The sequence below is a fragment of the Corapipo altera genome, unplaced genomic scaffold (assembly GCF_003945725.1).
Source record: "Corapipo altera isolate COAL_440 unplaced genomic scaffold, ASM394572v1 45, whole genome shotgun sequence".
Taxonomy (NCBI): Eukaryota; Metazoa; Chordata; class Aves; order Passeriformes; family Pipridae; genus Corapipo; species Corapipo altera.
Genome location: NW_020884877.1, coordinates 10,663,137 through 10,688,940, shown reverse-complemented (window position 1 = coordinate 10,688,940; position 25,804 = coordinate 10,663,137). Strand labels below are relative to the sequence as shown.

Sequence of the window (25,804 nt, the reverse complement as noted above, 5' to 3'; positions counted from 1 at the left end):
TTCTTAGCTCCTATTTGAAGACTTAGAGATAACTGCTTCTAAGTGTCTTGAAAAACCTTGTGCTTCGTGTTCCTGGAGCTGCGCAACATCAAAAGTAATGGAAAAGAAAAATGAAACAAAAGAAAAAAATGGGGGAGGAAGGAAAAAAAAAAGAAAAGATTTCAGAGAGGGACTATGTGGTGAAACGTGGTAATATAACTTTATAGCTTATATCTGTAGGGTGTTCCTTTGGGCAGCATTCTGGATGAACTTTTCAAGGACTACTTTAAGACAGGCCTGTAGTCTTTGAAGTAGGCATCAAAACTCTGTGCTGCTGTTGAGCCCCCCTGCAAAAGCCCTTCACCCAGCAGGAAGGAGAGTAATGCTACCTCTTGTGTAGCGTACACTCTCATATGCACCCTCGCCCTCTCACTTCACGAATTTGCCTTCCGTGCTGCTTTAAAGCCCACACAAAATTCCTTGGTGATGCAAAGATGAAACCTGCAAAACCTCTGCGCAAGTCTTGCCAGCAGCATGCCCTTGTCTCTGTGGCTTTGCACCATGCAGCATCATTAGCACTTAGACTGCAAGGTGCTAGGGCTAAAAACTGTGCCAGTGACAAGTTTTGTCAATTGGTGTGTGCAGTTATGGTGTTTGAATGAATCATAATAATGCAGCATCAAACTGCCATGTGGCATCACCGGCCTGCCGTGTCAGACAAAACACTGTAAATCACAAAATGAATTAAATGGAAGTGAAAAAATGCCTTGGTCTTGGCATATTTAAGGAAAAGAATGGTTTTACTCCTGCTGTAGAAGAAAACTAAAAAAAAAAAGATTGGTTGCTCAAGTATGCACATATTATAAAGCTGTCATTTACAGGAAGGAAGCAAAAATAAACTCCCTTGCTACTACTGACATAGTCTAATAACTTGCATTGCTTGATGCAGAATCTGCCCAGAGCTAATGACTTCAGGTCTTGCTGACTCTGTATGGCTCAGTTCCCAGAGCCCTACTGAGCATATGGGGAAAATAGCCAGGTTTTGTACAAACACAAATGTTTGCTTGAGTTGAGCCCAGGACCAATAGAGTCTAACCATCATCTTGGGAAAGGAAGTTTTGTTGCCAAGTAAAAATTTAATCTGGAAGCTGAGAGTCTGTAAGAAATAGAGTTGTTTCCTCAGATAGTCCTTCTCTGCTATGAAAATCAAATCCATGGTAAGAGGAACAGATTGTAAAAAATTGTTCTATGAAGATATCTAAATACCTCCTAAAAAAGATTTATGATTTTAGTCTAGTCCTGAAGGGAATCTGTAGAACTGCAGGACCACTGGCACTGATGTGGGGATTGCAGACAGCACAAATTAGGCTCTAAATAATGGATCAAAAAGAGGAGCCTCAAAAGCTACTTTCTATTGCTCTTTGGGGAATAGCACAGACTATTATAAAATACTGCAGGTTGTGAAGCTCCAATAGAATTGTGTAGTTTAAAGGAAAAAAAGCCCCAAGGAACATGAGGAAAGCTCAGTGGCAGTGAGCTTGGTAGAGCTACACCTCAGAACAGTAGAAGACAGTGGTACACAGGGCAGGGATGTTGAGAGCTCTTGGAGATGAACACATCCCAACCCTAAGTAGTGCTCAGACCCCTGCCCCTCAACTGTGTACAGCGTAATGTAAACTTGCAAGGCCTGGATGATTCAGTTGGTCCCTGTCAATTCTATATTCTGAAAATAAAGCAAAGGTGATTCTATGACCTGATGAAGAAGAGCATTCATGGGATGATGACATTCAGTATATCTAGTGGTTTGCTGATACCATGTTTTATCTAAGCAGGATGACACCAGGAGCCATCTCTGTTCCTTGTGTCAAAAGGAGCTGCCACCATCAGCATAAAACAGCCCTTGTTACTTCAGGTTTTGTTATAAGATGTAAGACAGACCTGTCCTCAATTAAAGCTCTATAGCATGGTTATTTATGGTTCTTTTTCCAAGTAATTTTTGGTTGGGAAAAAAAGCAAGAAAAAATACAAAATCAATTATGATCAGATCTAAATTAAATACAAGTCAAATATAAATAAATACCACGTACAGATAAATTGAAATACAGCAGAGAATAGTAGTGTATTTTCACCTGAAACTTAAACAGGCCAATATCAGTGAATGCTTAGCTATCTCCAATAAACCAAGAGCTTGCTTGCCAGACTCAATCTCTGGTGACCAGCTCTTTGCAGCTACATGCAAGATTCAGTAAGAAAACAGATGGTACACTGGAGCTTTGCTTCGTGAAGAATAATAGATGAGTAGACAGAGCCTCTCAATCTCAGAGTGGCACACAGGGTGATCAGAATCCTAATCACAACCATGCTGTGATAAAAGACTCTGGATAAAGAATGAATTAAGGTGGTTTGTCTGTTTTATCAATAAAAGTAATAGTAAGATATATTTCTTACAATTCTTTAAATAGAAGACTACTCACAGGAGTGATACATACTGCTTATAAAGCAGTGTGAAGTGGGATAAATCACCCTGTCCATTTAAAGCCTGTGCGTTTTCTGCCTCTCTATTACCAGCAAGATTATTCCCTGTGTTCTGTAAAAATGGATAAGAATATATATAAAAAATGCAGACCAAAATTCTCCTTCTGGCATCTTTTGTCCCCTTACTGTGATGGCTGGCACGGGTTAGAAAACAAATCATTTGCTTTATGTGACACTGTTTTGTTATTATGATACATTATAGACTAATACAGGATTCTGTCATGTAGAAACATTTGAGCAAGATTTCCATATTTGAAAAACAATTTCATGTCAAGAAGGTAATAACAAGTGAAATAACATTAATATAACTAGAATATTAGGACAGCCGAAAAGTAATGACTTTGCAGCCTACGGTATTAGAAGGAAATAGCTTAAATTATTCAGCAAGTAAACTGATGTCATGTGGTCAATTCACTGCATGTTTCACATATTCCAATTAGAATTAATGTAATAATAAAGATTGATTATTAAGTAATAAACAGTGGCCAAACAAATTACTGTAAACATAAGTCAAATCTGCTAGGACAGCATATCTCTCTCTCTCCAGTTTGAAGAACAGCCCTTCAAACAAACCAGAACTAAACAAGCAATTCTTCAGAAATATTTTCAGACTTCTTTGTCCATCTTGAAAATATAGATTAAGCTGTCTCAGAAGTAATTGAAAAATTTGTGAATGGTATTTTCTCAGTGTATTACTGTCCAAGATGTGATAATAATAAAAACCCCCAAATGTTTCTTTGGGCTTACATGTAAGATTGCGCCACAGTTGCCCATGCTGGTTATAGTGAGATGTGATAAACTAGGGAGGTCATGCATTTTTGTTTGTAATGCAGCACCAAATTCAACTGATAAAAGCAGACTCATTTATGAACTTCTAGATATTTTACTCAAAGTAAATAATAATTTATGCTACAGAGATTTTAATATCGAATTGAGCCCCTTCACAAACGTTGATTCAAGTAGACAAACTGCAAGGCTTCACATCTTTCATGCAATGCCATTCCTGCCTTCTTGTCTTTCAGATGGTGTCAACTGGTACAAAGTTGTGCCACAACACAGTTACAGGCAGAGAATCTGTCCTTACATCTCCCTTCTAAGTCACTGTAAATAGAGCATTTTCATTCTCAGTACAAACTTGTCTTTCCCACAGCTACAAAACTGAAGCTGAATCTTGAGTTCCTAAGGCTAACACCAAAAGGATTTATTAGCTGGAAAAAAACCCTCTTCATCCACAACTTTCAGTCTGTGGGATGGGATTCAGTCTCATTTCATATGCAAACACTGACAGAAATCCTGAAAACCCCCTGTGTAAGCCCCTTCAGGACCTTCATGTTTGTTTTCACCTCTTCTGAGTGAGTAATTCCCAAAAGCATGGTGCTATTGCTGACCTGTCCTTAAATGTTGTTCTTTCACTGCTTCATTTTGTGCAAGCCTTCAGACTGCATACAGTGATAATCTCATTGTTTTAAAGGGGTTTATCACCAAGAAACAGTAAAAGAATTGGAAATGGAAAAATTTCCACCTCATGGTGGACAACACTGCTGAAAAGGCAGGTCCATCTTGCTTGTGTGGATCAAAAGACATACAGCTCATATGGTAAAAACTTTTTCTTTTTTTTTAATTAATATTTGGTGTTAGATCACAGACATAATTAAGTATTCAAGAATTATTATAAAATTCACAGTGGAATTCATAATTGACTACGGGTTGAATATACCCATGCAAGGCTTAAAGTAACATTCTCCACTTTGGGATGTTAAAGAACTTTGTTATAGATTTACCTTATTAAAAATGTCCATCCACACAGTATGTTGCCCTTGCCAGCATATGTAAGAAACACTTGATGAGATGGGAAACAACTTGGCCTTTTCAACAAAAACTTTCCTCCAAAGTTACAGTACACCAGTACTCTCAGAAGTTGATGGTAAAGATGGCAAACCTGAAAGACACTATCTGTTGTTACTAAATGTTCAAATAGCAAAAAAAGGAAATACGAGATGACTGTTTGATGGCCCAGATACTTTATAGTCCGTGACCACTTTGTAGAGAACTTCACTGAGACACAGTGCTTTTGAGACACTTGTTCAAATGCACATTGCTCTCACCAAACCTCTCCTCTTTGTCTCTTGGCATACTGTGCAGTTCTACCCTCCATCGGATTTATATGCAGTATATTCCTAGATCTTGAGATAAACTAATAGGCATCTGAAAGAGACCCCAAATGAAATATTCATGAACTGTCATAACATTCATTACCATTTTATGATTCTCTTTACTTGGTTGAACAACAACGCTTTCTAGCACTCTATTAAATCAGCTAGCAAACTTTATAAATCATCAGCTAAACTACATGAATCTGTCACTTCTTAATGTACTGTCTGGGCTCCAAAAATACTTGAGTATATGGCAAAGTCATACAACTTATAGGACTCTTTACTGTCATTCTACAACATCGATTTTTCTGGGCAAACTATTATCGTACTAGGAATTCACCATCTTTTTTACAATTGAGTTCGAGTTTGGTAGCTAGATATGCCAAAGAAACATGTAAAATCTAACAGATATTTACTCTTTCAGTGATGAAAATATACTTAGCTTATCTGGAAAAAAAACCCCAAACAAATTTGTATGAACTTACCAATTAAAATCAAAACTTTTTTCTGAGCTATAGTGAATAGAATGGAGATGTACAGATCTAGCTAAAGCTCTGCAAGACTCCTAATGTTGGACTGAAAGCTAGCTCAGGCAGCTGGAAGATGATGCTAAATCCTAGTGAACAAAAGTGGAAGTGACTGGAATTGCTGAGGACACAGATAACCTAAAGAAGAATCAGACCTGTCCATTCCATTAACATTGTCAGCTCTTGTTTGAGGGCCTTCTGGGCAGAGATCTTCCTGGCTGTCTGTACTGCAATTTTTCCACCTATCTCTGCAAGATAACAGTACCTCTCATTCCAACTTTTATCAATTACTTGCTGCCCAAGATCAACACGATCCTTTTATCTGTTATATTTGCTGGAGTCAACACTGCACACCTTATTGTCTTACTGTTTTTTTTCCCCCACTTCCATCAGGTTTGCTTAGCCTGTTTTTCTCCTGTTTTTCAGCAAGCCTGTTTTGCTTGCTGAAATCCATAATCTATATAGTTCTTATTCATGAAAAATTTTAAACAATTCTCTGATGGCTGACTTTGGCCACATCAGCCTAGTCAATAATGTAGTTGAGAAAAAACCCTGTAAGCTATTGAATAAAAAACAACACCCTGCCTCTAAACCAAAATGAAGCTATCAGCTATCTCCTGATTTTATTGGCTGTAATTGCACCTGACATCTGAAGTATTTTTCAACAGCATCTGCTTGACTGATTCTACAAGATCACAGTTACAGTAAATTTTGTCTTCTGAAACTGAAATTTTCAGTGTCTGAATCTTTGGCCTCTTTTCTACCATGCCCTGGGCTTACCGATTTGTGTGGCTTTTGCCCCAGAAGCTCTGGAAACCTGAGCTTATTTTGAAGTTAATTCCTTTCCTCTAGGGAGCTGGTAGATAACCTAGAAATTATCTACACACAAAATTAGCCTTCTGATGCCAGTCATCTATTCCTGTGATTGAATTTAAGCACCAGTTTAAGTGCTTTGTCAGGTTGGAGAAATGGAGTCAGGTTCAGGGCCCCTGATATCAGCAGGAGACATACACAGAGACAAAATAACCTTTGGATTAGGCCAAGAGTATTTCTAACCATCAGAAAAACACTTGACAAGTCTGTATATTTATGTATCCATTAAAAAATTATGAAAAAGGCAGAAAATTTCAGAGTAGATTGTAAAACTTTGGTAGATTCATTTTAAGTTACAGGAACTTTTAATTGTTGGTACAGAAACATTGCACTAAATTATATGAAGTATGATTTTGAAATTCAAGTTCAGAAAAGAAAAAGCAACACAGAGAAAATTATTATTTTGGATATGTTGATATATTAGGTGTTTGGGTTTTTTTTAAGATAAAATTAAATATTTTCATTAGCCCTTCATTTTTTTCACTTCTTTCTTGTCATTAACATGCCACAGACCAGAGATTTGGTTTTAGAGTTGATTCTGAACAATTTGCAACAAACTCCAGACTTCACTTAATAAAAAGCAGTAAAGTCCAGTCTGGCATCCTAGTTCTGGCTTCATTGACTGCAATGGCAATACTCTCTTTATCTTACATAGGGGCATATTTTATTTTTGGTGATTAAGTGCTATCACAAAAATCTCTAACATCTTTCTTATTTTTTTATAAACAATTCTCTGTAGAGCACATTTCCAAAAGATGAGAGTACAAAGGTGAAAGGGCTTTCCCTGGGTCAGGTCTGAGTTTTTTTGAAGAAACCTGTAGTTAACATTAGAGATGTAGTAAGTAACGAGAAACATGTATCTACTGCAACTGAACTGTAGATGTTTGACTTTTTAACTTGGGAGGAACACTTGCTTTGCAGATACCTTTCCAAATGTGATTTATTGTACCTTAAGGAAACAGAACTGAGTGTTGCTGAGGTTAGCAGAACAATATGGCAAAGACACTAACAGAGCATCACAAGATGGAAGTGACCGCAAATTTTCCATTGGAATGTTTTCCAAGAGGATAATTGCTTTTGATCACTTAACTATTTCTATGGAGAATAAGCTTTTTCCCTTTTTCCTTGAAAGTTTTCTGGTTATGAACCTTTTTGTTTTTAAAAAGTTTATCTAAAAAAACAACCAAGCAAAAATCCCATTTTTTTTTCATGAAACCTCATTTTCCTGCTCCTGCATCTATTGTATTGCACTAACTTCAAACTTGGTATTGCATTGCACAAGTAGTGTCCTCTACAGGTATTTGACAACAATTTTGTTATACTTCACATGTAAGGAAGCATAAAATCCAATACAAAAATTAATGACTGAAGTTTGTTTTAACTAAACTTGAAGACCACTGCTTTCCAGTTCAGGATATTTCGTGTGAACATTCCAACTTATTATTGAAGTTCTGGATATGACAGCTTTATAGATTGCAAAGCATTCCAACTGAGATAATACATTACAGGTCAAAAGTTGATTTGGTGTTAATTGTCACATTCCGTAAACTCCAGTTGAAATTTAATGCAATATCATCAAAATTCTGTGATGCACAATACAACACATCATAATGGTACCAAAATTGTCCTGGTTTCCAAATAACTGCCACATTTTGCTTGAGATATTTAATTGTTTTGTAACAATTTTATTTTTCTTCCTGAAGCAATGACCAAATTTGCTAGGGAATCACTTCTTCAGTTCTGAATTGCGAAAATACCCCAAACCGAGACAACAAGAGCTTAAAAGGTTGGCTTATAGATTTCCATCAGACATGACAATGGCTTGGAAGTTACTTTTGTTGAGGACGGAACATTTCCATGACAGTATCTCACACCAATTTGTATTGTTAAAATGAAATATTTATATTCTAGACAGAGAAGGTGAGATTCAGTTGCTCAAATGTGTTTGTCTAGTGACATTTGAGATATCCTAAAGTATCAGCAACATCTCTGAACGACTGGCAATGGTATACAGTACATAGGAGACATCCAAGTTGCTCTGAGGCAACAGACAAAGGCTAGACAGCCACCTAAAATGGTGTTGGCTGTCTTTTTTTTGGTTATCTGAATTGTTTCTATAAAACGTGTAGTGTCATTAATCCTACCACTCAATGGTTAGCTGAAAAAACACTTTCTACTGAATTGTAAGAGAAGGAGCTATGAAGTCCATGTCTTGCTTCTGATACATATATCTTGACAGTGACAGGTTAGTTGTCGACCTTGTCCAGATACCTAATAGTATAATGACATGCTTGCACACCAACAAATAAAACCAGAGTGCCTTACTTGGGTAAAATCACAGGGAAAAAGCACATGAAAGTCACAGGATTGTATACCCATGTCTGAAGTAACTATTATTCCTTAATCCTGCAAGGCTCTAAGGAAATTTGTCTCTCTGCTTAACCCTTAGGAGTAAAGGAGCATTATTCCCATCTGAACTTAGTTGTCTAATTTCACTAATAAATCTAGTTAGCAAAGCCCCTGAGACCCTTTTCCTGTCAGTGGAGGCAGGCACTCTGAATTCCCTTCTGAAAGAGCCCAAGTTAAGCTTTACTCAATTGCTTTCTGCAAGGCTTACATTAAGGGATGAGATATCAGCGTGAGGTAATCTAATATCATTCTGTATGATCAAGTAACAAAAACTTTAGGGTTTTTTGTGACTACGGCAAGGATTTTCAAGCCTGCTTTTTTTCCCTAACTACTTTATTATCTCATATGAGATATTATCGTATCAAACTCATATTATCTCATAAGAGAAATGCTGTTTTATAAAAGTGCATATTCTTTTACATGAGATCAGGGAGACTGCCTTACATCAGACTTCCACAGCAGTAGAACAAAATATAATGGTTCAGACTCTGCTTTCAGTTATATCAGCTTGGATTTTTGAGTCACCAGTGGATATAATTAAATTGCACAACTTAGGTATTGGCCATAATTATAGCACTTAGAGATAATTAGATGAAAGATTAGTTGACATATAGTGCTATAATCAATAGACAATAAGTAAGAAAACAATTAGTTTACCTTTTAGGAGAAGCTTGTTGCCTTCATAAAGAAACAAACAAGCAAAACAAACCAGAAAAAACCCCAAACCAAACCTCCCCCCACCCCCCAAAATTTATTTAAGGAGTTTTGGTTTTATGGAATTCTAGCTTAAGAATGTGATCAACATTTTTGCTATAGACATCTAGAACTCAGAAGCAGGACAGATATGTATCACAACTATGCCTAGATGGAAAGATAGGAGAAAGATAACTTTGTGAGAAGAAAATAATTAATTTTTCCTTGGTCATTGATAAAAAAAGATATAACTTAATGAAATGAACCCTAAATAAATTAAGAGTACAATATGATCTCCAACATCAGGCTTTGTTTGATAAGAACTTTGATGTACGTGGGCAAGATGGAACAGCATAAGGCCAGATGAGCCTCAAGAGACCTTTCTACTGCTCTCCTTGGGCATGGTCACAGACAAACCTCTGCAATTCATACTCACAACACTGTTTCCTAATGCTCATTTTGCAGGCTAGGTTTTGGTAGTGCACATAGGGAAGTTCTCCAAGCTCTAGGCCCATCCTGTCTGACTTTCAACCATAACCAATTAGCCAGATATAAAGAAACTTCGGAGAAGAGAGAAAGGAAGACTGTACAAAGTAGAGGAGCTGGCATCAATCCAGACAGCATATTCTTAATGGCTTCTTTACAGTGGGTTTGTGATCATTTCAGTGCCAGCTGTGAGCACCATCAGACCTTCAGCAAGACCAAGACTGACCCACAGTTTGATCTGCTTTGCTCAGCAAACCTCTCTGTTCAAACTTTCATCATAGACAAAAGCAATGTCTTCAGGCATTTGAAAGCCTTCCAAACCAATAACATCAGAGAGTAACTTCCCTCGAATTTCCAGAAGAAAAGCTACTAAAACAGCAATCAGATTACTATTAACACTAGGATGGTAAATGAAAGGAGTGCCATTCTTTGATAACCATAGGTCATTATATTAGTTGATACTTCTCAGAATCAATCAGATATGCACCCAAATCACTACATAATAGCAATATTTTCATAGAATCATAGAAAAATTTGGGTTGGAAGGGACCTTAAAGATCCTCTAGTTCCAACTCCCCTGCCATGGGCAGGGAACCTTCCGCAGACCAGGCTGCTCCAAGCCCCATTTGACCCAGCCTTGAACATTTCCAGGGATGGGGCATCCACAGCTTCTCTGGGCAACCTGTTCCAGTGCCTCACCACTCTCATGGTGAACTATGCATTCCTAAAATCTAATCTACACCTACCCTCTTTTAGTTTGAAGTCATTACCCCTTGTCCTGTCACTAAAACCCCTTGTAAAAAGTTCCTCTCCAGCTTTCCTGTAGTCCCATTAGGTACTGGAAGGTGCTATAAGATATTCCTGGAACCTTCTCTTCTCCAAGCTAAACAATTGTCAAGTTCTGTGTATCACAAAGTGATGCAACATAATTTGCCATGATCTCTACACAAGTAAATATCCAGGGAATGGAAACACGACTTTCATTTTATGCCCTGTGACTAGACTAGATTTTACTTCTTAGCGTGGTGATTTTGATAATTTCAAAACTATGGGCAGTAATAAGGTTCTTGTACATTAACTAGCTAGAAATAGTCTCCAGATATGTACACCAAAGGAGTTATTTCTCAGGAGATGAGTCCTATGAGATATGGAACATTCTGGATCCAATTCAACAGAGTATTTAAGCACATGTTATTTCATTTTAAGCATAGGAGCAAATCCTTTATTTAAACTATAGTTCTCAGAGCCTAAAAGAACTAAATTCTATTTTCCTAAATTCACAAGCAATACAACCAGTGAACAAAATGCCAGTTAGATGGTGCAAGTCAAGCCATAAAGAACAAACAGCAACAATAAAGACTACTTGTTCTGGACAGCCTGTTTCCATTTAGCTTACAACCTCTCTGCTTTGCAACTGTTGTCTTATATCCATGTTTTCTCTATCACAGCTAGTTAATTCCTAAAATACAGTACACAGCATTATTAATTTCCTGAACAGCTCTCCTCCTTGAATGAGGCAGATGTTCTTCAGTTCCATACTGGCTGTCAGCTTCAATTATTGTAGAGCCAGCTGAATTCCCCCTATAATCACGGTTGTCATGCTAGTTGACTTGGAGAAAGCAGGCGTGGTCTGTGAGATGACATACATATGCCTGCATTCTCCCCACTTTCTTAAAGATCCAAAATAAATTCTCCTGTAAAAAACTGTTTAAACCAAAACCTGAAGAATTGTTTCAGAGCCAGTTATTTTTGTTGAGCAAAGTTTTGGGATAAATACCGACCTCAGCACTTCTTTGCTTTGAAAATTTCAATATGTTGAAGTTCTAATGAAAAGAACAGGCTTAAGTGCTACCCCTCATCAGAAGAGCCCTAGGATGCAACATTTACTAGCATTTACAGCAACATTTTAGCACCATTAGCTGACCTGAAGCAGTTTTTAATTCTGGTGGCTGAGAGTGAGCTGATGCATCACCACCTGTACCATTCCCAAGCAGGGTACCTCTAATAAATTTGGAAAAGATGACTCAGATACTTGTAGTGCTGTGCTCAGTTTTTCAGATCAGTACGACAATTCCTGTTTTGCAGCCTGTTAGTGTCCTTCCTATTCTTGTTCTCAAAAATTTTAATGAGGAATTAAAAAAAAAAAAAAGAAAATACAAACCAAAATGAAAATTTGGCTTGTCAAGAACGAAAATGTCTGGCACCTAACTTATACACTGGAGTTTGGACTGCTTCAGTCCCCCTATGAATACAATGTCTATTTGGTGTCTGGCAGAGGAAAGAAGAATACAACATTCATAGACATTTTAGTCTTTTCATAACCTAATGAATGTATATAAGCCTGCTAAAGAAGTGGGTTTTCTTCATTTTGATGGTTTTGTTTTGTTTTGTGTTTGTTTTTTTTTTTTTCCTTTCTTTCTAGAATATATGTTGGGTATTTATGCTTTTTTTTCCCAGTTGTTGAATGTTGTCCTGTGACTTTGGTTAAAAAATTAAAAGAGGCAGACTCCAATAATCTATATTTAATGGGTAATTGAATTAGATATTTTCTCAAAACTACACATTCCAGCAATAGCTTTTTTGTTGCTTCCAGCCTATACAAGCACAAGTTTGTTCAGTTATCTTCTGGCTATGATCCAGTCAGATAGTTAAATGCTTGAATGAACACAGAAATATTTTTACAGTGTGAAGAAATTTGATTCTTGGCTACAATACTTACCCTAAATTGCTTAGTCATGTGAAAGTATAATTTCACTAGCTAGCAGATATCCTGTCAAAATTTCACTTGCAACATGCTTTAGCTCACCAGCTTTGACCTTTATGTAAGGTCATCTACACAGCTGTTTAAATAAAAATATACACCATGATAACTCACAGTGTGCTCCACTCATGCAGAAATGTGAGTGAACAGCTTATTGATTGTAGTGTCTGACATGACCTGTTTGTAATTAGGAAGTCAATAACCTGGATTCTTCCTCTCTTCTCCACCACCCACCTTTTCCCAAATTCCAAAAATATCTCTGCATTCAAATAGTGCTGATTTTGGATTCCCATCCCAATTTTGGAACACCAGAATTTCTGTAACTCTTAAATAACTTTCTGCATTTTACTTTGGTCCAGAGGTCAGGATGGTTGTTGTGGAAGGAATTTATGAAACAGTACAGAAATAATGTTCAAAAGAGATCTTAAGGAAGGACATAGCAGATTTTGGCTGATATTAAAATCATAACTGCATAAGAAGAAAATACTTAGCTGACAACACTGGCCAAACTATTGATGCCTCATTTTTTGACCCAGCTGACAAAATAGCTACAAAGCATGATCTTCTCCCATCCTTACCACATGGCAGGGAGGCCTTAGCCCTTTGCAAGATGCTATCTTTTAACTTTAGCACCATTATCCCCAGTTGACATTTTCCAGTTACCTACTTCCTAGATGCTACTGGTCTCTTTCAGTACATTTACAGAATGTTACAGGGCTTGAAAACATTTGAGGTTATTGCTCAAGAGAGGAACAGGGCATGCAGATAAACTAATGGAAGAGATCAAATATTTAAATAACACGTGTAAAAGACTCCAGGCATCTTACATAGCATCTCAGAAAAGAGTCAATTATGGGGCACAGAAAGAATCTAATAATAACCAAAGTAGGCCAAATGCAAACAGTGTCATCCTGGCAAAAATTTGAAAGAAGCTATACAAATAGCAGTGAAGGAAGACAAATATGCACACTCAGAGCATGCACACCCCAGAGTATCCTTACTGAATCCCGTGATGAGAATATGATCTACCAAGCTCAGGAAATTCCAAATTCAGATACAGCTACATTTCAGCTGAAAAGCCTGCCAAACCCAAGCTACTTTGCACTCCCAAACTGCCAAAAAACCACAGAAAAAAATCATGGCAGGTACTTTTGTACTTACATGATTCTTTATACTGGCTAAAAAAGGAACAATGCACAATGTTGCATCATTTTCACTAGGCTTAAAATGCAGAGGCAGCATGTAAAAGCAGCAGGAACAGTAATCAGAAGAGAATAATGCTGCAGGAAGCCCAAAGGAAGGACCCGAGTTTCAGCAAGTATTTGAAAATACACAATTTGCTTTCTTGCAACTTCACATTCTGAAGGATTTGCATGCATATTAAGGAACAGACAAAATACCAATGTATTCCAAGACAAAGCACAAGCTTAAGAACCCTCAGAAAGACACATTAAGAATTATTCAGTGAATGCTGAAAAACAGAGTTGTTGAAAGGATTTTTTTTTTGCAGTGTAAGCTTTCTTAAAATAAGCATACATTTGAATAGACAGCATTCTCAGAAAGAATTTATTTCTAGTACAACAGGTGTAAAGGTTCACCCTTCATTTAAAGTACTATTCACTAGCCTACAGCCTTTTAAGCACTGTATAATTACCACATTGATGTAAGAGGATATAAATTTGCTTTCATGAAAAATGTCAACATATTAAACTTCAGCAATGGATTTGTATCATTCAGGGAGTTTTTGACAAAAACTAGGTGACACCAGGAATTATTTACCATAGACTCAGTTGTATTCACTATAAGACTTCCCCAAACTCTATCTTTTGGGAAGATGTGGGTTTATATCTTAACTGGATTTCACTAACATTCTCCCACTTCCAGCTTGCAGTGCCTGAGCTGAGATTTGGAGGGCTCTGACACATACCCAGGTAGTGATACTCTCCCTCCCTCTCCAGGAGACATTCCAGGACTTAAACACACCAGTTCCCAGAACTCTTAAGTTATATGTGCTGAGGGTTTGTAATTTAACACATAGCATGCACACATTGCCCTTCACAAAGGTTTTCATGCTTTTTCTCAGAAACTTATATATTCTTGTGGAACCAGTGTGGTAAATTGGATCAATTCAGTGACATCATTTATGATATGAGACTAACCACAGCATCTTTGAAGCACAGCTAAGGGGGAAACTTTTGAGTGGAAATGAGATGCCATTTTGGAAGCAGGAAAGGGATGTGAGAATTTAAAGTGGAGAAAAATTGTAGAGTTGTAGCTACTCTCCTTAAAACCCAGACAAAACCAAAAAAATTTCCCCCATTTCCTCCTTTGTACTTATCTTCAGAATCCATAGAGCAATACAGAATGCTTGTCTTCCAATGCCTGGTTCTTTTTTTTTTTTTTTTTAACCAGGGCTTCTCTTTACTTGCCCCAGATTTATTGATTTATTTCCTCTTATCTTCACATCGGCAGTACCGTGGCTGATGTTCATAGTCCTGCTGCAAATCACCCCTTTCCTTCTCCTCTCTACATTTTCATGTAGTTAAGAGAATTAACTTGGCCTCTCAGATATCATTAGCATTTAAAAATAAAAATAAATTTCTTCACCTATTTATGGATTTATCAGTTATGCTTACCTGCATAGCAGGTAAGTGACAGAAGTGCATTCAGCTCCCTCTGCTTCTGCCCCTCAATGCTATTCCGTAACAACTAAAAATACAAAGTTTATTTATCCTAGACTGGAAAATCTAGCTCTGCACCACAGCCTTACTATTAACTGAGGTACTCAATGCCTCAGCAATCTTATTAAATTGTATTGTAGAAACCTCAAACCATGCTATATTCTAATAGCAGAACTAGGTTGGCTTTTTTCTTTTTTAAAACAAACTAAAAATACTCGATTTCTCATTTCTGTACAGTAAACCAAACCTTGCAAAAGTCAAAATAAGTCCCAGTCTGATTGCACTAAACACTTCAAAGTACTACACTCCCCCTCCCATCCCACCACCTTCTCATACTATTTGACTGAGGCTTTCCACCATGTGGAAACATTCTGTTTCAAATGTGCTTCTCATCTTTCAGTGAAAAGCATCCGCCTAGGCCAGATGCTTTGGTTGTCTTCTTCGTTTATTTACTTGGCTGTTATTTAACATGAAATAGTTAGTACATGATGACAAATGCAAATCTACCCCTCTAGCAATAATTTCTTTCCAGACATAAATGCTTGTTCTTTGTCCTGGCTTGTCCTAGAACAAGCAGAGACTAGAAACTGTTTGTTTCCTGGAATAAATTTTTAGGGAAGGTGTAAACTTGCATTCATTACCATTAATTAGATCAAGCTAATTAGCAATTATTTCCATTTAAAAAGGAAAAAAAAGTTTAGTCTAAATAAATCCTGATTTGTGCACGTGTGTGCTCAAGAAACTGGAGCTAATTTCTACGAGTGCATTTCATCAGGTAGAAGGAAAGTGAAGACTTATCATTAAGAGAACTGAACTGAAACAGAACAAAAAGGGATATCAGAAGTGCCACTTGCTGTATTTCTCCCTTTGAGGGTGTATATGGCTGGTTTTCCACTGTTTTAAACATATGGTGTAACAAAGGACAACTGGCACTTGAGGTCCTACAGAGGAAGTGAGTTTGGAAAGAATACTTTCAAGGAAGAAAGTGTTATCAAAACTGAGATAAATGACTATTTCTCTCAGTAGTAATGCCAACTTATGCATCCCCTGTGCCCTTCTTACTCCATGCTCTTCTTCTCTCTGGTGCTGGTGCCACAGCTGGTGTGGCTGCACAGTGATTGAAATCAGGGCAGTGGTCCCATTTAGGAAAATTGCTTAAAGACAATAACCCCTATAGGTGCCATTGTAAAGGAAGGACTTAGATGGGTAGAATAGAATACGTTATAAATGTTTCTTTTTCCCTAAAGATAGATTTTGGAAAGCCTTACCGTGAGAGAAGCTTCCGTCTGTGCCGCGGCTACGCAGACCCACAGGCAGGACTCGCATCAGGGGAGCGGCGGGGCCCCGGCGTGTGGCTCCGGGTGAGGTGCAGCAGCAGCGGTCAGTGAGCCGTCCCAGCGCGGCGGGGAAAGCGAACTGCGCTTCAGTATCCCATGTTCCTGCCTTTTCCAGCTGAACTGCAGTGACAGAGCACCGAGCTGTCTGTCAACAGAAAGAGGGATTTTTTTTTTTTCCCAGTTGCATAAGGAACCAGTCAGATCTGGCTGTTCTTGTAATTTATCTCCAGCTCAGCTGACTAAGATGTACAAGTCAGGAAACTAACATCTTTCTTATCAATTTTCTAGTCACTTTTTATAGGTACTGTGAACTACATTGAAGCTACCCTTCTCAGTTCATTGTGGTGGGCTATGAGTCTGCAGCAGAGCTCAGTCCATCTTATGTAGCCACTTTCAAATATTTGCTACAGCAAATTATTAGCTGCTAATGTTTATTTAATGCCTTCATGTAGCAGCTGTAGATTATACCATCCTACCACAGAATTATTAACAGTCCAGAGAACCCTTTAGTTGTTAATGACAGAGAAGAGTTGGATCCTGCAGTAGTGTTGCTTGAATGACTCTTTCTTTAAAAGCTGTATTGTATCAGAGATTTGTTTCAATTTACATTACCACTGATGGACTGTCTTCAGCCTTTACACAGAATTCCAATTAATGTCAAAAAGGAGTAATCACACATTAAATGAGTGGAGAATATTTCCCTTAAAATTTAATGTGTACATGAGATATTAACTATGGTTTTATTTAACTTTTATACTAGAACATTAACTATAATTTGCAGAATAAGGAGTTTCTGAGTTCCCTCCCCCCACAGAAAATGAGGTGCTGCTGTTTCTGCAAGCATAGTCTTGCTGAGCTCAGAAATGGTACTGGAGGCCGTAGAGAAAGTGTTCAGTGAATTCCCTAGACAACTTCAAAACAACTCTCAAACCATCTCACACTACACCCACACATGAGATTAAGCCTCTGAACTGAGATTAGCTGCCATGAAAGATGATAGGAGAGAGTCTAAACCAACAAAATACTACACTAGTTAATGAACTAGTTAATTGGGAATTGAGGGGGAGGATTCACTGTCTATGAAGAAGGAGAAAGGTCAAACAGAATAGAAGGAAGAATATCAACACACAGTAGAAAAACTCCATAAAATGTACTTTTTTTTTTTTTTTACTGTAACGGGATGAGCAGGAAAAGAGACAACAGCATAAATAACATATTAAAAATAATGGCAATACAGCTTCCAAGTAGCAAAAGATGTGTAATTTGACTGAGACAGTTTACATGACACCTTTTCTGTTGATGACAAAAAGCCACCAAAACAACACACCACACCCAATAATGCACCACTTTCCTGGAACATTACTGAATTAAGGCCAAGATTAAGGTTAAAGGCCTTTGAAGTTTCACCTTCATATAACTGCTTATCACACTAACTTAAGTGCTTTGCCCTCCCTCTGTTTTAGGCTTTGGCACTTTTCTTACAGACAAAGTGGAGGACTATGTGCAGAAATCTCAGCACTGAGGAAGGCAGCACCCACAGCCATGCTCTCAACACCTGCTCTCAGCAGTGTGAGCTGAATCAAAGCCTCAATAAGCCTACACAAGTGGAAAAGTGGCTGGGGATGAGATGTTACAGGAAGAAGACAGCATTGAAAGGCAAAAATCTGTCAAAGAAATATAGTTTTATACCAGGGAGAAACCAAACCAATCTCTCACAGCCCTTCTCTGTCTTGTTCTCTTACCTGCATCTGGTCTTTAAACAAAATTTGTGCTCCCTCAAGAGTACTTATAGTACAGAATCAGTGACAGTGGGATGCAGTGCAGCATCCAAGAATTATTTCTAAGTGCTTACTTGCACTTATCTAAATCTAGTACTCCTTGAGCATTTAATTTTTTTCTATGTGGTTTCCAAGTTAAAATGTTGTAAAAGCCTTCGAAGGAGCCTTTGAAGGCTGCCTAAGTAGAGAGAAAATACATTTTGAAGAGGACTGTGCTATCTTCTAGAAAAACTAAGTCCTTAAAAAAAGGTGAAAAATCTTACTAGTATTGGTTTTAGAAGCTTCAGCCAGAACTGGAGTGTTTAATGAAATCCTGTCCCTGTAGGAAGGACTCACTAGCCACATCAGTTTTCTTAGATTCAGCACTGGAAAGCAGTGACTCAGGTAGGGACTGCTGCAGCTAGGAAAAGAAAACCCAAAACAAAACAAAGGAAAATAAAATAATTTAAAAAAAGAAAATGGACAAAGAGAAAATAGAGAAGGATGTCTGCTAAAGTTGAAAGGCTATATTAGGCTTGGTGTATGAACAGTGTATGATTATAGGTGTAATTTAAAAGCAAAAACTCCCACAGCAAATGCTTGGAAAAGGAGATGGGGAAAGAAGCACCAGGGAAACAATGGAGAAACATGAGGTCATTCTTGTGTGGCAGACCTGGCCCTACTCCATAACAAAAATATGCCATTTCTATAGCATGTAGTCCGCCTCCATCACATGGCCAGTCTGATATGAGCAAGCAGTAGACCTGCATGTGTCATGAAGAAAGAGCTTCATGTCATTATCTACACCCACAGGAAAAATCTGAAGGTGGATAGGGCAAGAAGAGTATTGGCACACACAGCAATAGCAACAACATAAAAGGCAAAAAAAGAAAGCATCGATGTACCCCCAAATGCCTTGTGGGCTGATCACATTAAATAGAAGAGTGGTATGATTAATGACACAGAAGAAACGGGTACTAGCACAGGGAACTTGTCAGAAATATAAGGTTTGCCTGAGAAAAGTGCCAATCCCAGCATCTCAACTAGTCACAAGTGTGCATCAGCCAGAGTGAAAATGGACATCTTTTGGTTGAGGAAATCATGAGTGTATGACCATTGACTGAATTGAAAGAACTGAGCTGAAAGAATTTATGTTAAAATGGAAGGACACAAACCGAGTTTCCACAAAAAAGCCATATGTTGCACCATGCAGGAACTGCAACAGGCACAGTAAGCCCCTACTCAGCTGACAGTTATAGCAAGAGGTAGGATGAGTATAGAGATAGATAGACTGCAAGAGACCATGGAAGAAGAAACATCCATAATATTGCAAAATAAACCAAGCCCAAGTATAGCATTCAGGTATAGTAAAATGTGGCTACAGGAGCTGATGCAGTCAAGACTCAGCAGTCATAATCTACACATGTGAAGGCAAAAGGTAAGATGAAAAACACAGTCATCCTCCCAAAATATTGCAGAACACAAATGCACACACAGAGGAACTAACTTGCAAACTCATCAGGTTATTGACAGCCTGAACAACCTCACTCATAATGCCTTGCATTTTTGCAAGATCTGAAGAAGGGAAGCTAGGCAACCAGTGCTGGCAGTCCCTGCTGCCCATACACAGCATGTGGGCAGTGAGAATATCCTTTGATGACCTGAATACTGGTAAGGATGTCCAGAAGTTTGTCCTTGTTTCTACCTGTAGTTTTTGTTCTTTAGGAGTTTATTTTAATACAGTTTTGCTTATCTAGAGTGTATTCAATGGCCACATCTACATGAAACAGTTGCTAGATGTTGGCATACCCTTGATACATTATATATCCTCTTAAAACCCGTCAAAAAAAGATACAAGAAGAGGAGTATGCAGCATTTGGCTTGAGAGCACTGAGCAAAGTACTATGGGCTGTGAAAGTACAGTGGCTGCTTAGCCCTCAGTACCTCACATCGGTGCAACATCAGCAGCAGAGATTCACTGTTTGATGTGGATGTAAGAATACTTATTTTGTATTTCAAGAATAGGTACAGAAAACTGTGTACCTGAGAGGGAAAGGTGCCTTATGGAGCAGCCAGTCCTGGAAGACTGCAGGCAGTTTGTGCCAGTGAAATACAGCTCCTTGGACTGGATCTTACTTCACTATGGAGTGGGTTTACAGAAAGTGGGCCCAGTTCTGTCCTGGCTGGATGTGAACACCATCCGCTGAGATCAATTCCATTACTTACAGCTTGCAGAGCAAAAGTTGGTCTGTTTGTATGCGTGTTGAGAACCCTTGCAAAAAACACTAACAGCATATGAGAGCTCTCAGTTATCCTCTGAAGACTAGGCTGTCTGCCAAGAGGAAAGCACATTAGACAGACACATCAATAATTCCCATCATCTATCCACCAAAAAAAGAGATTCCGTTTACCTTAAAATGCATCATATGTGGATTTTACCATGCTAAAAAGGGCAATACTTGTAGGACTCTGAACTATCATAGTATAACAGGATTCGTTCCCCTTAATGCTGCTCATGCAGCTACTGCCTCAAGGAATTTATATTAATTCAGTGAATTCCATGCCTTCCTTGACAGGAGTGGGCTATTCCGCCATAAATTGGCTAAACTCTATGGCTATAACTGATCAAATGATGTGTGCCCATACATAATGTTTAACCATAAAATTTAACTAAAGAAATAAAACTTGAACATTGGCCAATAAAGTGGATGGAGAAGTGGCAGCGATGGTCTCAGCAGTAAAGCTATTCCCAGCACTGAGTGCAGGACAAGCATTTCAGAATGTAAAATTAGGTGAGCCAAATTCCAAGCTGGTGATTTCAATACACCTTTTAGAAAGTTAAATTTAAACTGAATGCTGTTGAACATGCTATTTCAATGTAATTTTCTCTTTTGCCACTAAGTATTTCAAAGGTCTTTCACAGCTATGTCAACTGAGAAACTGTCCAGCTATGTTCTGTGCTGCATTTTACTGCTTACTGGGTCATTTTGGTTAACACTGTATTTTCAGCTGACTCTGCTTGCACTGCTCTGTGAAGAAAGGCAAACAATTCTTGCCTACATCTGAAAAACATTTTGATCAGTACAGAAAAGAAAGATTACTTTTGTTTGCTGTTGTTTGTCTGGGATTGGAGTTAATAAAGTTGAAAAAGAAAATAACAAGTCCCCCCCTCCGACCCTCACTATGAAACTTCTAAGCATTTTTACATCTAAATACTGACTTAGATCATCTGAAAATTGGCATTGTGTAAGGAGGACAAATGACTTAAGAGCAAAGATATGTTTGGACATACGTTGCTATAAAGAAAGACCAATTCAAGATTTTCTAGGTAGCCCATTTGACTGTTACTCAGTTTTTGAACTTGAACCATATGTAGATATCATCAGATCAAACCCTAGTCTCGGCTAAAGAAAAAAAAAAACCTGAACTAGATTTTTGAATAACCTGGTTTACATCTGAGCTGACCAATTTTTTTTTTGTCACTGATCATTTACCATTTGCCATCATCCTCCTATAGAAATGCATGGACATTTCTCTGGGAGGAAATTGCTCATCTGTGTGTGCATGGATCAGTTTGGGCCAGAGCAGTACCAGCCTGTGGATTAAACACACCTGTAACAGCTCCAAGCCTGCCGGGGCTGGAGTCCTCCAGCCATCAGAGGTACTGTGCGTATTCAACACATTCTGCATTATGTACAGTCATTGGTTGATTTTTATCCCTTTGGGAAACATAACTTGAAATTTCTCAGTAGTTTGGTATAAGTGCAAGCAATTAAAAAATTATACCTGAAATATCCTTATGGGGATAGAGATTAAGGGAAAGAGAAGATGGGAAGGGGGATGAGGGGCTCAGAACTTAGGCAAGTAAGGATGAGCAGGAAAGAATAAATAGATGCACCTGTACCAGGGATTTGCATCCTCTGGTCTGGTCCTGCCTTGCAAAAGCTAGACTGTGGGAGAATCACACCTCTGTGAATGGGAAGCACCTTGTTCCTACCCCAAGAAGCTATTTCTTCAACCACCACCCACTTTCCCACATTACATACTGTACCTGTATTACTTGTCTTTAAAGAACACACAGCCTTATCAGGTAAGTCACCTGTATGTCAGGAGAGAACACAGGCACTCTCTATCTACAGCCTTTGCCTGCCCTACAACTCCTCCTCTTCCCACTGGACTCTCTCCTTCTCAGGCTTTCGAGGGCTATCCTTAAATACTCTGACAGGTTGCTGGCCCTATCTACCTCTGTGATTCCCAGTGAGGCTGGGCAATTAGCATTAGTCCCTCAGGCTAATTATCTACTCAGACCTCCTGGCCAAATCTCAAAATAACCTCAAATCTCTGCACAATACTTGAGTAACAAAGGCTGCAGCCACTTGAGAAACAAAAAACAAAAGGGAAGAGACAAAGCAAGTCACAGTTACAGTAAGGAGAATTTATGAAACCTTGTTGTCATCACACCCACCATAAGTTGCTGGTTTTTAATGTCTTGTGGGAAGCAGTGCAGCCACTAGAGCCAGCAGCACAGCAAGTGTTTTCTCTCTGGGATATTTTAAGTCGTTAAAGGTTGCTAAAGACATATTTGTCCTTGGACAGCTTAAAAGAAAATCTTTTAAAAAACTGGCATGTGGGACTCAGTGAGGTAATGAGTGATGTGAAAGAGCCAAATATTAGATTCCAAGCACTGTAGTATTATTGAAATTTCATGTTACCTAGAGGGTAAAGTAAAATTCAGTAGCTTATTTTGAAACAGTGTAAGCAAACAAGATTTCCTGATTTTATCAGTGCTGTTTGAGATTTATTTGAAGCTGCCATGCAGCAGAGAATAATTTTCTAATATCATGTTCTCTTTGAATGGTTCAAGTGTTTACCATAAGCAAAATAAAATGGGATTTCGTAATAAGCTACTTCTTTATTGACTTTACCCTGGCAACATCCAACATATAGGTGGATGATTTTCTATTCAACCAATGGCAAAAACTTCACTTGCTGGCCTCCCCAGGAGGCTATGCTGTCCTCTACAGTTTGTGAGACTGACAATTATTTGTCAAGGTGACAAGGGCTTGAGTGATCACGGTGAGAGAAAAGCTAGGAGGTAGAGAAGTATTTTCTTCTACCTTGCTCTTGGCAAAAGATGAAACGAGACCTCGTTCATGTGGGCTAAGTGAAATGCAGAGGTAACAGAAAAGGTTATCTACAAAAATCACCAAACAAGACACAATATTTCTCTTAGTTTCAGAGGAGATAAGACAAGTAAAAATATCTGCTATCACCTAGAAATGTCTTTCTTTCAGAAAAGGCATAACTGGGACTAGGCATATGGCATTTGCCTGTACTGCCCCATGGGAAACCCCTGCTTTGGTACACTGGAGCTTTTTACAGCATCCAATGTGCAATGCAGATCTCTGGGTGAAGGACAATGATTCCTTCTGGAGAAGGACACACCATGTTCTTGCATTAGACTGAACATTCAATTTATTGCAGATGGATTGTAACAGAGTCCTGATGCCATCTCTAACCTGGGCACGCTGCCATGCCTCAAGTTCATTCCAGCGATGTACTGAGATGGCTTTGCTCCTCTTAGTTTCAAATCTCTTTGGAGACAGTCCAGGCAGGCTTTCCCTACTTTTTGACAGCTCTTGGCTGGCTTCTTCCAGGCTTAGCAGTTCGTTTCCAAATTTCCCACACTCCTCACATCGCTCCTCTTTGATTCAGCTCTGCCCAAACAGGCCCTTCTTCGAGCCTGGAGTCTAATCTCCAGGTGGTGAGCATTCACACCTTGCCTCATTTTTACCCAGCTGCCCTCTCAGCTGCCCTTTTACCCTAAGATGCCCTCTCAGTAGAAAACCTGAAGTGTTATTACTCATTTGCCTCCCCCTGGCAATGGTGCAGGGAGGGCCTTTGCTGAGTATCACATGCAGCTCCTCAAAAGCAAGTTTAGACAGAATTCCACCCCACGAAAGAAGCAATGAAAGGAAAGAGCAGATAGCATCTCCTAAATACGTGACACTCCCTCCTAAGGATCAAGCCTTCTTGCCCTCTCTGACAGAAGTCAGTAGTGTATATTGTGTTACACGGATGGAGCAGAAGTTGTGCAAATCCAGATGATTATTTCTGATGCTTTTAGATGCTAACAGTTCTAAATATTTGCCTGCTGTTGGTAATCATCCAGGTTTGTGAATTACTCAGAAAATATTCAATTAGCAAGAAATTAATTGTGTTTTTAATTACCAGCTCTTCTATGGTGATATATAGTATAAGCATAGATGGAATGAACAAAAATGCAGATTATGCATGCAGACTTGGAAGGAAACCTTCCCTGAAAAGCTCTTTTCCAAATACTGACTGAAACTAGGAAAATAAAATGAAAGATAAAAATGGGAACTGGGGAGAAAAAAATTACACTTTTAAAGTCATATATGGGTTTGAATTCAAACTCAGGTCTGACACAGGATGTGCACTAGCTGTAATCTTCCAACCAATCCATCAGCACCAGGTTCAGCATGTTCAACCCAAACTATCCCTTCCTCCAGCATTTCCTGTCAGCGTTTCTGAAACCTTGAGCCATCTGACAGAAAATGCTTGACTTAAGGATAAAGAATGGATGCAGGTCATTTGAACACAACACTTGGCATCTTCAGAACACTGGCATTAGGCACAGATTACCCTGCAGCTGTTAAGGGCAGGGGAATGAAGAGATGCTGGACAGGAGCTAAAGCATTTGGCTGAGACAGTGTCCAACTGAGGTGCCAAGCTGCCCTTCCTCACCACAGATGTACCAGTTTGGCTGCTTGGGCCCTTTTGCTGATGAACTCTTGGCTAGGTGTTTCCAGCAGCTTTGGGACTATCTCACATCCTTAGTGGGCTAGAAATTCCATCTCTTGGCCCTCGAGGCAGAGGATACCTCCTGTGTTGTTTTGCGGACAGTTGAAGTGGAGGTGATTAAAAATACAGATACATTTTCCTGGAGAACTAAGGAGAAGCTTATTCTACTTTCAGTAAGGACTTCACTGAGGATTGGTCACTTCCAGATTTTGCACAGAACAGTGTGTACTTTTAAAATAATAGCAACTGTCTATAGCCTGACTATGGGTAGAGGTTTAAGGCCCAGCTCTGCCATGCACATCTTGCCTGTAGGGCTCCCAGTATTGAATCTTACATTTTGTTGGGGCACCATTTTTTTTGTTCACCAAACCCTTACCAATAGATGCCTTCACCACCTATAGATGCATCTTGTATGTGCACACTCAGTATATTCAGTGACATCACAGTGTAAAACAACATGCCTACCATGGGAAACACCAGACAGGGTTTGAATCAGCACTGGATCTGCCACTGAGCACAGATTTAAAGTTGCCAGACTGGTTCAGTGTAATGAAGGCAGCTGCCTGCTCCATTTCAGAAATCAATGACACATTGTCATCCACTGCAGGATAAACTGAGAACTCTGAACTAAGGTCTTGACAGGTAAAATGCCTTTGATTTTGCCTTTAATTCAGCAAGCACACAACATTACTGGATTCTCTATATTAATAATGAATACATAGTGAAGCTCATGTCAGTGGCAGAGTTTCAATTCTAACCTGAGAACAGCATACCTCTGTGAACAGCAC

General features: G+C 38.7%; 1 long non-coding RNA gene across 1 annotated transcript in view; it reads right to left on the bottom strand.

Annotated features, from left to right (window-relative positions):
- Nucleotides 1-25,804, bottom strand: part of LOC113943958 — a 219,339-nt gene that overhangs the window by 24,788 nt on the left and 168,747 nt on the right. The window contains exon 3 of the long non-coding RNA XR_003526523.1: nucleotides 16,366-16,579. This is a non-coding gene — a long non-coding RNA (uncharacterized LOC113943958). The remainder of the gene's footprint in view (nucleotides 1-16,365; nucleotides 16,580-25,804) is intronic.